At 49.0% G+C, this 9,540-nt stretch overlaps 1 long non-coding RNA gene across 1 annotated transcript; it reads right to left on the bottom strand.

The window, feature by feature from the left end:
• Window positions 1-2,310: 2,310 nt before the first annotated feature.
• LOC116817207 (uncharacterized) lies at window positions 2,311-6,685 on the bottom strand. The gene is made up of 2 exons (XR_004371869.2): window positions 6,607-6,685; window positions 2,311-3,066 (listed from the first exon to the last, which is right to left on the bottom strand). It is a non-coding gene; the product is annotated as an uncharacterized LOC116817207 (long non-coding RNA).
• Between the last annotated feature and the right edge of the window lie 2,855 nt (window positions 6,686-9,540).

The following is a 9,540-nucleotide window of genomic DNA, read 5'->3' as shown; positions in this document are numbered from 1 at the left end:
GAAGTCTAAACACATCAACACTGTTACCTTTATCCTCCAAATTTATCATTTCACCAAAAAAGCTATCAAGTGACCCAGAACAGCCCAAATGAGGCAAGCAAACACCAGAGACTGTCCAAGAATTTTATCCCACTCTTCTAGAGGGTCTGAGCTGTGGGGCAGCTCAGGCTCCAGGCCCAAGGAGCCCCGCAGACAGTTCTGTCCTGCCCCTGCCATTGCATTGCTGCCAAAGAGGATTTAGTACTAGAGTCGGCCAGCCCCAATAGAGACTGCCTTTGTGTGAGATATGTGCATGCATTTATGGGAACCCACCAGGTCTAAGGACCTAGCAGGTGAGTCCCCAGCTGCCTTTACCTCTGGAGCGGGCGTTACACCAACGTTTCTGTGGTTTACATCCTGATTACAGCAACTTGTCTGAGACCCTGCAGCTTGCTCCTGGCTTTAGCCACTAGGTGGTGCCAGAGTCAGTATTTTCACTAAAGGGCTAAAACTCCCATTTGTCCCTCTTGTGTGCCCAGTGCATTGGACTCAGGTCTCTCCATGGAGGCTGCTGCCCAGACAACACCAGCGAGCCATGGAGCAGCCGTTGTGCCCTGCTTTAGTTTTCTGCAATGAAAAAACAAGGGGAGGTGAGTGAACCCCACGGTATCCCGAGGTCAGGCCCAGGGTCAACAGATGCCTGCTCAGGTCCAAGCAGACAGGGAGACAGTCCTTATTTTCAGGGATGTCTCTTGACCATTTTATACATCACATTTAAGCTGATGCTAATTGCACAGTACACCTGAGGGCAGTAGAAATGTGCCCTTGGGAGACAAACACAGTTTGCACCAGGAAATGAGGTTTCCCTAAAGTGTTCCTTAAAATAAAGCCTGGTCCCTTATTTCCATCCAGCAAAGCTCGTCACACGCTGAGGGCAGCAGCAGTGGAATGCAGAGGGTTTGGAGGTGAGGAACCAGCTGCACCAGCCAAGCGGCCTGCTAGTCTCCACTGTCCAGTGTTGCACTCACCTTCTTGACTGTTGCTGGTGCCTCATTGGTCTGGGCAGCCTCTTCACCCATCTGATCGTCACGCCAGATCACAGTAACACTAGTGGGTGGTGGGGCTGCCACATGGTCCAGCCCCCCCAGCCAGAGGGCAGCCCTGGCAGCAGAGTGCATGAAGAAAGCTACATTTCTGGAGCTTTGTGAGCAGCTTTCCATGACCCTTCAGTGTAAAGACCCACACAGGGCGACTGTGGGTAGAGCAGTGGCAGAGGTCTCGGAGGCAGTCAGTCGTGTGGGTAACCCCAAGGTGACTGGAATTAAAGCTGCTCCGGAGGCAATTCCTGGCTTTGAGAGAATGGGGTTTCCTAACTGTGCAGGGGCCACTGATGCGACCTGTTTGCCCTCCCCAAGGAGCACATGAGTATATAAACCACAAAGGGTACTACAGGTCCTCGTGGACCACAAAGGGTGATTTAATGGGGGCTGCACAGGGAAAAATTCATGCCAGGGTTTTTAGCTGATCAGCAGTCTACATTCATGGCCCATCTGGGACACTCTTCCCACCACGACAGTGTCATAAATGGAATTACTGTCCCTACTGGCATTCTGGGGGACCCTGTGTACCCCCTTTTGCCTTGACTTATGAAACTGTACCCTGATGGCAGAGACGGTTTACTTACACTCTCAGCAGGTGCAGAGTGGTTGCTGAATGTGCTTTGGCAGATTGAAATCCCACTGGAGGTGTCTACAGCCCCCTTTAGATGCCAGTGTCTTCAACGCTGTCCGCATCACTGCGACTTGCTGTGCTCTTCACAATCTCTGCAAAGCCAGAGATGGGCCTTTTCCCCCTGAATGACCTGTGACAGCGAGAGGCCGCTGGATCAGAACCTCAGCCAGAAAGTGCACCTGCTACAGCTGGAGCTGGATGCACTCAGGCACAGAAGTCAGGGATGCTTTGTGCTTCCACGTTATGAACTTGCCTGGTCCAATGGAAGAGCTTGAATAGCACCTCTATGAATGTGCTTGCGGGGGGTGGAGGTGGGGCTCATTGATTTAGTGTGGGGAGGGGTCAGTGCTTGGGGAGAGATGGGGGCTTGATTTCATGCAATGTATTTATCAGTGACATGACCACTCATGAAATGGGGCATGGGGGGAATGATTCACAGTATTGATTCATATTAGGAAGTAACTGAAGTGTGGATTGCTGTACCTAACTGTACAGAGGACTAGTGTTTGCTTACTAATTCCTAATTGTTCCTGATCATGTGTTAGCTTTATTATTTTAAATGCACATTGTCTGATGTGGTGCAGTGAGGGCAATACACTCTCCTGAAGACATACAAATCTTTATTTACTTATGTGTTATAAAAGGACAACAGCTGCCCATTCCGAGGCGGTGAGCCACCATTACCACACCAAAACACCAGTAACAACAGAACCTTACAGGGGAAAAAAACACAAAAACCTCTGGAAGAACAAGTGTGAACAGTAGAACTAAGTACAAGACAGAAACCCCTGCCGTGGCATGTCCCCTGGGCCCCCATTCTCCTTTCCCTTTGTTCTCCATTTGCTGAGCACTTGATGCCAGGGCAGGGGTTGGAGGCATCAACAGGGGAGAGGTCAAGACAAAGGGCTGCATACGGCTAAGTTGCCCTGCCCAGCTGCTCATGGGGCCTGACTGCATGGGCCACCCAGGCCTGAAGTTTCTGGACTGCATCCCAGGGTACCATGCAGGTATCTCAGGCCATGGTGTGGATAATGGAGCAACAGCGGGTACTCTTGTAGCTATTACTGACAACAGCTGCTCAGCTCTGTCCTCCCTTAGCCACCATTCCTGTTCCAGGAACTGCAAAGCAAGTGCCTGCTCCCACACTGAAACCCTGTCCTCAAGCTATGCAGCCAGCTGGAGCCTTTCCTCTGGTCTCCCACCAGGCCTTTCCTCTAGCCACAAGTCCCTTTGTTCGTGGTACTGGAATTGTTGGTGGCTCTCTGCAGAACTTCAACCATCAGTTCATCACAGAAACGTTTGTACTGCACTGTGGGTGAGCTGTGGAGGTTCTGCAGCCAACAGAGAGTGAGCGGCCTGGAACAGGACAGGACGCAGAGGGTTATTGTCTCAAAGACCCCCCCCCCATGCAGGAGCACAGAAAAATTCTTGTGGAATTCCAAGGACATAAAATGCTACTTTTCAAAACTGAACGTCAATATATTGCGAGAGGGATGCACAGAAGCCCCTTGACACAGCCTGGTTAATCACAGCGAAAGAAGTGCAGAGACAATGACAGGCTTTTTTTTCTTTTCTAAAGAAGTGCAGAACTAATTGGGCTGGCTGGGTTGTGCGGGTGGGCAGAGTGCCATCAGTGGCAATGCTACAAAAGCTTTTTCTATCATTTCAGGCCTTCCATATTTTGGAGGGCAGAACAGTTCTTGTGCTGCTCAGCTGGCAGAGGGAGATATTATTCCAAGCTGCTGCTGGGAAACCTGCAGTGCGTGCAGCTGAAGTATTCAAACGTATAGAGACTGACCAGCACATTGATTAGTGGAGTGGGCTGGTCAGCTAACAAGCTGGCCCTGAGAAATACACCCTTCCCTGCAAAAGCAGCAGAGAATCCTGTGGCACCTTATAGACTAACAGACGTTTTGGAGCATGAGCTTTCGTGGGTGAATACCCACTTCGTCAGACGCAGGTAGACCCTTCCCTGCAATGTGACTGCCTAGCTGGTGTTCCTGCTCCAGGAAAAGTTTCTATCAGCACCTGGGATTGGTTCAAAATTCATGAGGGAATCAACAGGATGCTCCGTTAGCTTCCACATGGCTTAGCCTGTTATGGCTGCATGCAAACACACACAACTCCACAGTCATCTCTTTTATTCCCCATCCTTCATGGCACATTTCTGGATGCATTTTCAAACCCCAGTCAAATCTGAGATAACTGCTTTTGTCATCTGTAGACTGCATGGACTATCTTTACCTGAAATGGACTAGATTTGTGGCTGGAACTCATTTCCACCTATCCCCTCTCCGACAGTTCATTTTCCAGTGGCTCTTTATGTCACTGAGTGGTTACAGAATGGCGTACTTACAGGCATGGCAATGTAAAGTTATTATTTTTAGGGAACAGGAATGGCCGGACCAAAAATCTGTGCCTTTCAGGTAAAAATTCACTCTAAGGCATTTTTACTATTTGCATTTCTAGGTCACCATTTGAACTCCATGTGATGGGGAAGCCACAGCACTGGGATACAATCTGCCATTGGTGAATACATGCTGCTAGCTGGGGTGTCTCATAACTTTTGCATTGGTTAATAGAGCAGAAATCCCTGCCATGCCTATATTAATAATAATAAACATTAAAACAGGGTCAGAAGCCAACCAGGCTCAGGGGCAGCTTCTGTCCTGTCTGTATCTGCTGAAGGCTCTGCAGCGAACTGTTCCTCACAGGGGAGGATGGGACATCAAACAGTTCTTTCAAGTGTAGCCCCAGGATGTGCTGCTGCTGTGTGGGATCTGTTTCAGTAACAGTTTCTACACTGCCCTCACTCGGCACCTGCTCCTGGCTCCCATCACTCCCCATGCTGGATTCTGGGGCCAGCAGGGCACCATCCTGGCTAACCAGGTAGTCATGCACCAAAGCTGGCTCTGTGTTCGGTGCAATACCCTGCGGAGGGTCCGCTGGTCCCGCGGCTCCAATGGAGCATCCGCAGGCACGCCTGCAGGAGGTCCACCAGAGCCGCGGGACCGGCGGGTGGCAGAGTGCCCCCCGCGGCGTGCCGCCCGTGCTTGGGGCGGCGAAATTGCTAGAGCTGGCCTTGCCCAGCACCCAATCAAACTCCTCAGAAAACAGGCACAATGTCAGTGAGTAGCCCAAGGTGGGGTTCTGGTCTCTGGTTTTCCAGTACTCACTCTTGAGATGCTTAATCCAGTCCCTTCACTGCAGTCAGGTCAGACCTTAGAGGCTGTTTTATAGACACACCTCTCATGTTATTGACAAGCCTCCATTCATAAATGCAACACACAGTTCTAAGCTACATTACCACCACCCAATGAACCTTTCCGCCCAGGGGAGGAGGTGACAATTCAGGAGGAGTTGGTGGCTGAGGAATTTAGCACATAGATTCACATAATCAGCCTTTTGTATTTCAAGGCCAGCTTGCAATGTGTATGGTAACAATATATTTCATTCAATTAATTAGCTTGGAACCCATTCAGGAATCCAGCTCTTTGCATGCAGGCAATAATGTGAGCGACTAGAGATGAGTCCAGCAAACACATCAGTATCATAGTCAGAAAAGAGACTAACGTACACGCAGGCTGTTTCTCAGCTCTGTCAGACGTTTTGCTCCCTCCATTGTACTCTAGCTCCCAAGGGAGCCCAAAGCTTGACTCTTGCTGTCAGCCGGAGCGCACACAGAAACAGGAGCTGCTCCTGCATCAGGGACTGTCACTGTGAAACCTCCTCTACAGGGCCAGTGAGCCCCAGCTGGAGATCAAGATCTTAGGTGAGATAGCAGTCCTCTCATTAGACTGGAGTGATTCCTGTAACATGGGTGCTGGCTCCTTTCCTCCGTGCAGCTCTCACTACAATACTGACGTAGGCCCCTGTCCTGTAAACATGTATGAAATCAACGGGCCTGCTCACATGGTTGAAATTAAGCATCTGAGGAAGAGTTTGCAGAAGCAGGGCCTGGCTGATTGTGGCTAACTGAGCAGGAGTGTCATAGCTCTGCATATAGTGCCCAGAGCACATGATGCTCTCATTACAGGAGCTGGTTTGGGTTTGGCGAGGGGGAGGGAAGGTACAGCATATTTAGGGTGCTCTACACCAGGGTTCCTTCCAAAGAGGTTGGAGTAGGCTGGCACAGACACCTCTCTTTTTTTGCAGCCCTTCCATTTCCATCTTTGCTGATCATCCTTGGTACAAAGTTCAACTTCTCAGCAGAAGCTTAAAAACAAAGTATAGGCAGGAGTGCCAGGGGACCGAATCAAGATGAATTTAATCCTTCCTCCATGGCAGAGTAATGCTTCCCCTGGCCTCCCCTCTCCCGGGGAGATTTCCTTCCATTCCACTAAAAGACAAAGACCTGAAGAATTCATCAACTTCTAATTGAATAAATAACCAGCATTTAAACTACAGGAGGAGGTGCCACTTGTCAGCAACGTCACCTGGGGCAAGGGAGATTTGATACCAGAGATCCAGGCAAAGTGGGGTAAGGAAAACCCAGCAACTATTGTGCGTACCCAGCCTGCTGGTAAATGATGAGATGGGCATGGAAAAGGGTCCTCGTTCCAGCAGAAGGTTTCTAGCAGAAGACTAGCAATCCAGTTATCCATCCCTGCCTGTAGTATTATAATTCCCTTTCCCAGTGAATTTGGATTTTTCTAGCACTGAACAGGTAAAAACCTCTCTCTTAATTCAGTGCCCAGGTCTGCAGGGTCTTGGCTAAGCACATCCCTCCTCTGTTAGGGCCTGAACCTCCACCTGTTGGAAAGACGACTTCTCTTACTGAGCGCAGCGTGAGTTAGATCAGGCTCTTGGAGCACAATGGAGACAGCTCTTTAGAGGTGTCCTCCAATCTCGATAGCCACTGAATGGCCAGTGAGTTTTCACCCTCAAAATACCTACCTGGGACCTCAATCCCTCATGGAAGAGGGAACATGAAAATGATCCATTCGCAGACAGTGATTTGTTTTTCATGTTTGTTCCTTTACTAAGGTGACGGGTACAAATGATAGATGATATGTGTATCTTCTGATGCAACCAGAAGGAAATATAGCAGCTGAAAAAAAAAGAGTCACTTTAATTAGGAGAATCAACACAGTGTAAATAATAAAATAAACGGGCTAGTTAATACTGATCCACCACTTCACATCTTCAAAATACAATAATTCAATAATTGTGACACTGCTACATTAGCTAATATTATCAGAGCATCAGGGCCAGGGCCAGGGCCCTTCCACACTGGCCCTATGGCAGGTGCCCTTGCCTCATTCACTGTGCAATAGGTGGTGTGGTGAGTGAGGCAGGAGCCCACCTGACAGTAGCTCTCCCAAGATCTCTTTAGCAAACACGAAGATGTCACACATCTGCATCTTGGGCGGTAGGACTAACAGGCCATCGTATGTTATACGGGGTTACTTGACAAAGTCTGTGACGATGGATCCCAATGGGGCCAGAGAGAAGATTGTGAGGACAGCTTTATCACTGACTCAGCATAGCAGGTTCTGCTTCACTTGAGCCACCCTCCTGGCCAGGTGGGGCAGGGAAAGCCCTATCAAACTGCCTCCTCAGTGCACACAAACTGCTATGTGGGGTGTGACATTACACCCCATATTCTTTCTGGAAATATGCTTATAATCTGGATATGGCATAACTGAGATATTTTATGCAAGATGGGTCTTATCATTGGAAAGGTTATAATTTACTGAATGTGATGACCCAATTTGTATGCATGTATCATTTCTGTACCTAAAGTTAGGAATATTGACTATGTAACAATTACAACTGTGTGTGTATTTGGCAGACACCCACCAGACAACAGGCCACCAGCCTTGATGGGCCATTAGGAAGAAACAATAAGATACTAATCTCTCTTCTTCCTGAGCAGTGTCCTGGGACATAGCTGTGACACTATTAAGTCAGGTGGTCCTGTCACATGGTACTAAACACCATCTTGGACTTCTAGTAATTTTCCACTAAAAGGAGGGGGATGTCAAGACTGGGAAACAAAAGATTCCCACCTTATGTAAATCTTATTTAAGGCTGAGGAGTAAGGCAAACAGGACTCTTCTTTGCCTTTCTGCCCAAGAAGAAAGACTGCTGAAAGTATTTGAAGAGACAAAGGAACGGAGCGGTGAGAAAGGCAAGGGCTGAGTCCAGACTAAGACAGGAGTCTAGTCTGTAAAGAGAAAAAACTGGAACTCTAAGCTACAGAAACTCTGCAACTTGCCTAAAACAACATTTAGGCTGAGAAATTACTTCTTGTAACCAATCTCTTTAAGATCTTAGCTTAGCATGCGTGTTAAGTAGTCTGCTTTGTTCTGTTTCCTGTCTCTTATAATCACTTAAAATCTGCCTTGTATAGTTAATAAACTTGTTTTTGTTTATTATTAAACCCAATTTGTGCAATTTCTAACTGGAGGAGGCAAGAAGTTGTGCATATCTTCCTCCACATTGAGGGAAGGGGCGAATTTATGAGCTTACGTTGTATAGATTTCTCTACAGTACAAGACAATATTATTTCGGGTGTACTTTCCAGAGGGGAGCTGCACTTGAGTGCTGGGCGATTTCCTAGCTGAGTCTTCTCATAGAGAGCTGTTTGCAGACTCTGTGTGATTCTACAGATGGTGTGTCCCTATCTGTGTGTGTGTGCTGCCAGAGGCCGGAGACCCTAATTCAGCAAAACAGGCTAGTGGGACGGGCAGGCTCAGTGAAATCCCAGTACATCAGGTAACATCCCGGATGTGGGGGTCCAACCCATCACACAGGGGTTTCTCTCCCTGCTGCCTCCTGGCTTGCTGCTCCTTCTGCTATTTTAAAAGCAACAATTCCCCCTCAGAGCAGTCATATAACGGTTTATGTAACTGTCTACACGATCCATGATCTGTACTGGGAAGCTGCTGGTCACAGTCTTTGGCATCACCGTCCAAAAACACTGTGCTGCTTTCACATCAGACCACTCATTCACTGAGATCAACAACTCAGAGGCTCTTTAAGCAGTTAGATTCCAGTCTAATTTGCATGACCAGCACATCTCTTCTCGGGCAAAAGTACTTTTGCCATCTTGAAGCCACTGCTACCAGTTTTATTACTTGCTATAGAAATCCAAGGATTTATTGAATACTGCAAGTAACAACTCCAGCACACACCAGCAGGATTTGACTTCCTACTTGTAGCAGGGTGGATCCCTGCTCTGGCCCTGAAGGGGTTAAAAACAGCCCAGGGAAGGGGCTGGGGCTGGAGAAAGCAGCCTTTTGAGCTGGGCTGATTGGGGAAGTGGCTGCATCTGGGGCCACGCCCCAAACTGAGCCACAGGCCCTTATAAAAGGGCAGAGAAGCCAGAAGCAGAGAGAGTCTTTCTCTGCCTGTAGAGGGAGAAGGGTCTGGCTGCTGAAAACCAGAGCAGGTACCTAGGGTAAAGCAGTGCTGGGGAAAGGCAAAGGAGCTGGGGAGCTCCTGCCTGGAAAGCCCCAGGCTGTGGCCTAGAATTAGGCCAAGAGGTACTGGGGTTGTAGGGTGCAACCCAGGGGTAGGCCAAGGCAGCAGGTCCAAACCCCTTTGCTGATGATGAGTGGCTGATACTGCAGTCTGCCCCAGGGTGTGGGGCTAGACATGACTGGCAGTAGCCAAGACACTGAAGCAAAGTGGGGATAGAGGGTGGGGGTTTCCCAGGGAGGGGAAACCCCTAAGAGAAAGGGGTTGCTACCAGGGGGCAGAACCCCATGTAAAAGGGGCACTGGGGTCCAGGGAGGGACATGGGGCCAGTAGCAGAAGGCGGATCACCGGCCTGAAGAGGGCGCTCCAGCTGCAAGTTTGAGCTAATTCCCAGGAGTGACCAGC

This window comes from Chelonoidis abingdonii, chromosome 18 (genome assembly GCF_003597395.2).
Source record: "Chelonoidis abingdonii isolate Lonesome George chromosome 18, CheloAbing_2.0, whole genome shotgun sequence".
Lineage (NCBI taxonomy): Eukaryota > Metazoa > Chordata > Testudines > Testudinidae > Chelonoidis > Chelonoidis abingdonii.
This window is presented reverse-complemented; position numbering and strand designations above follow the sequence as displayed.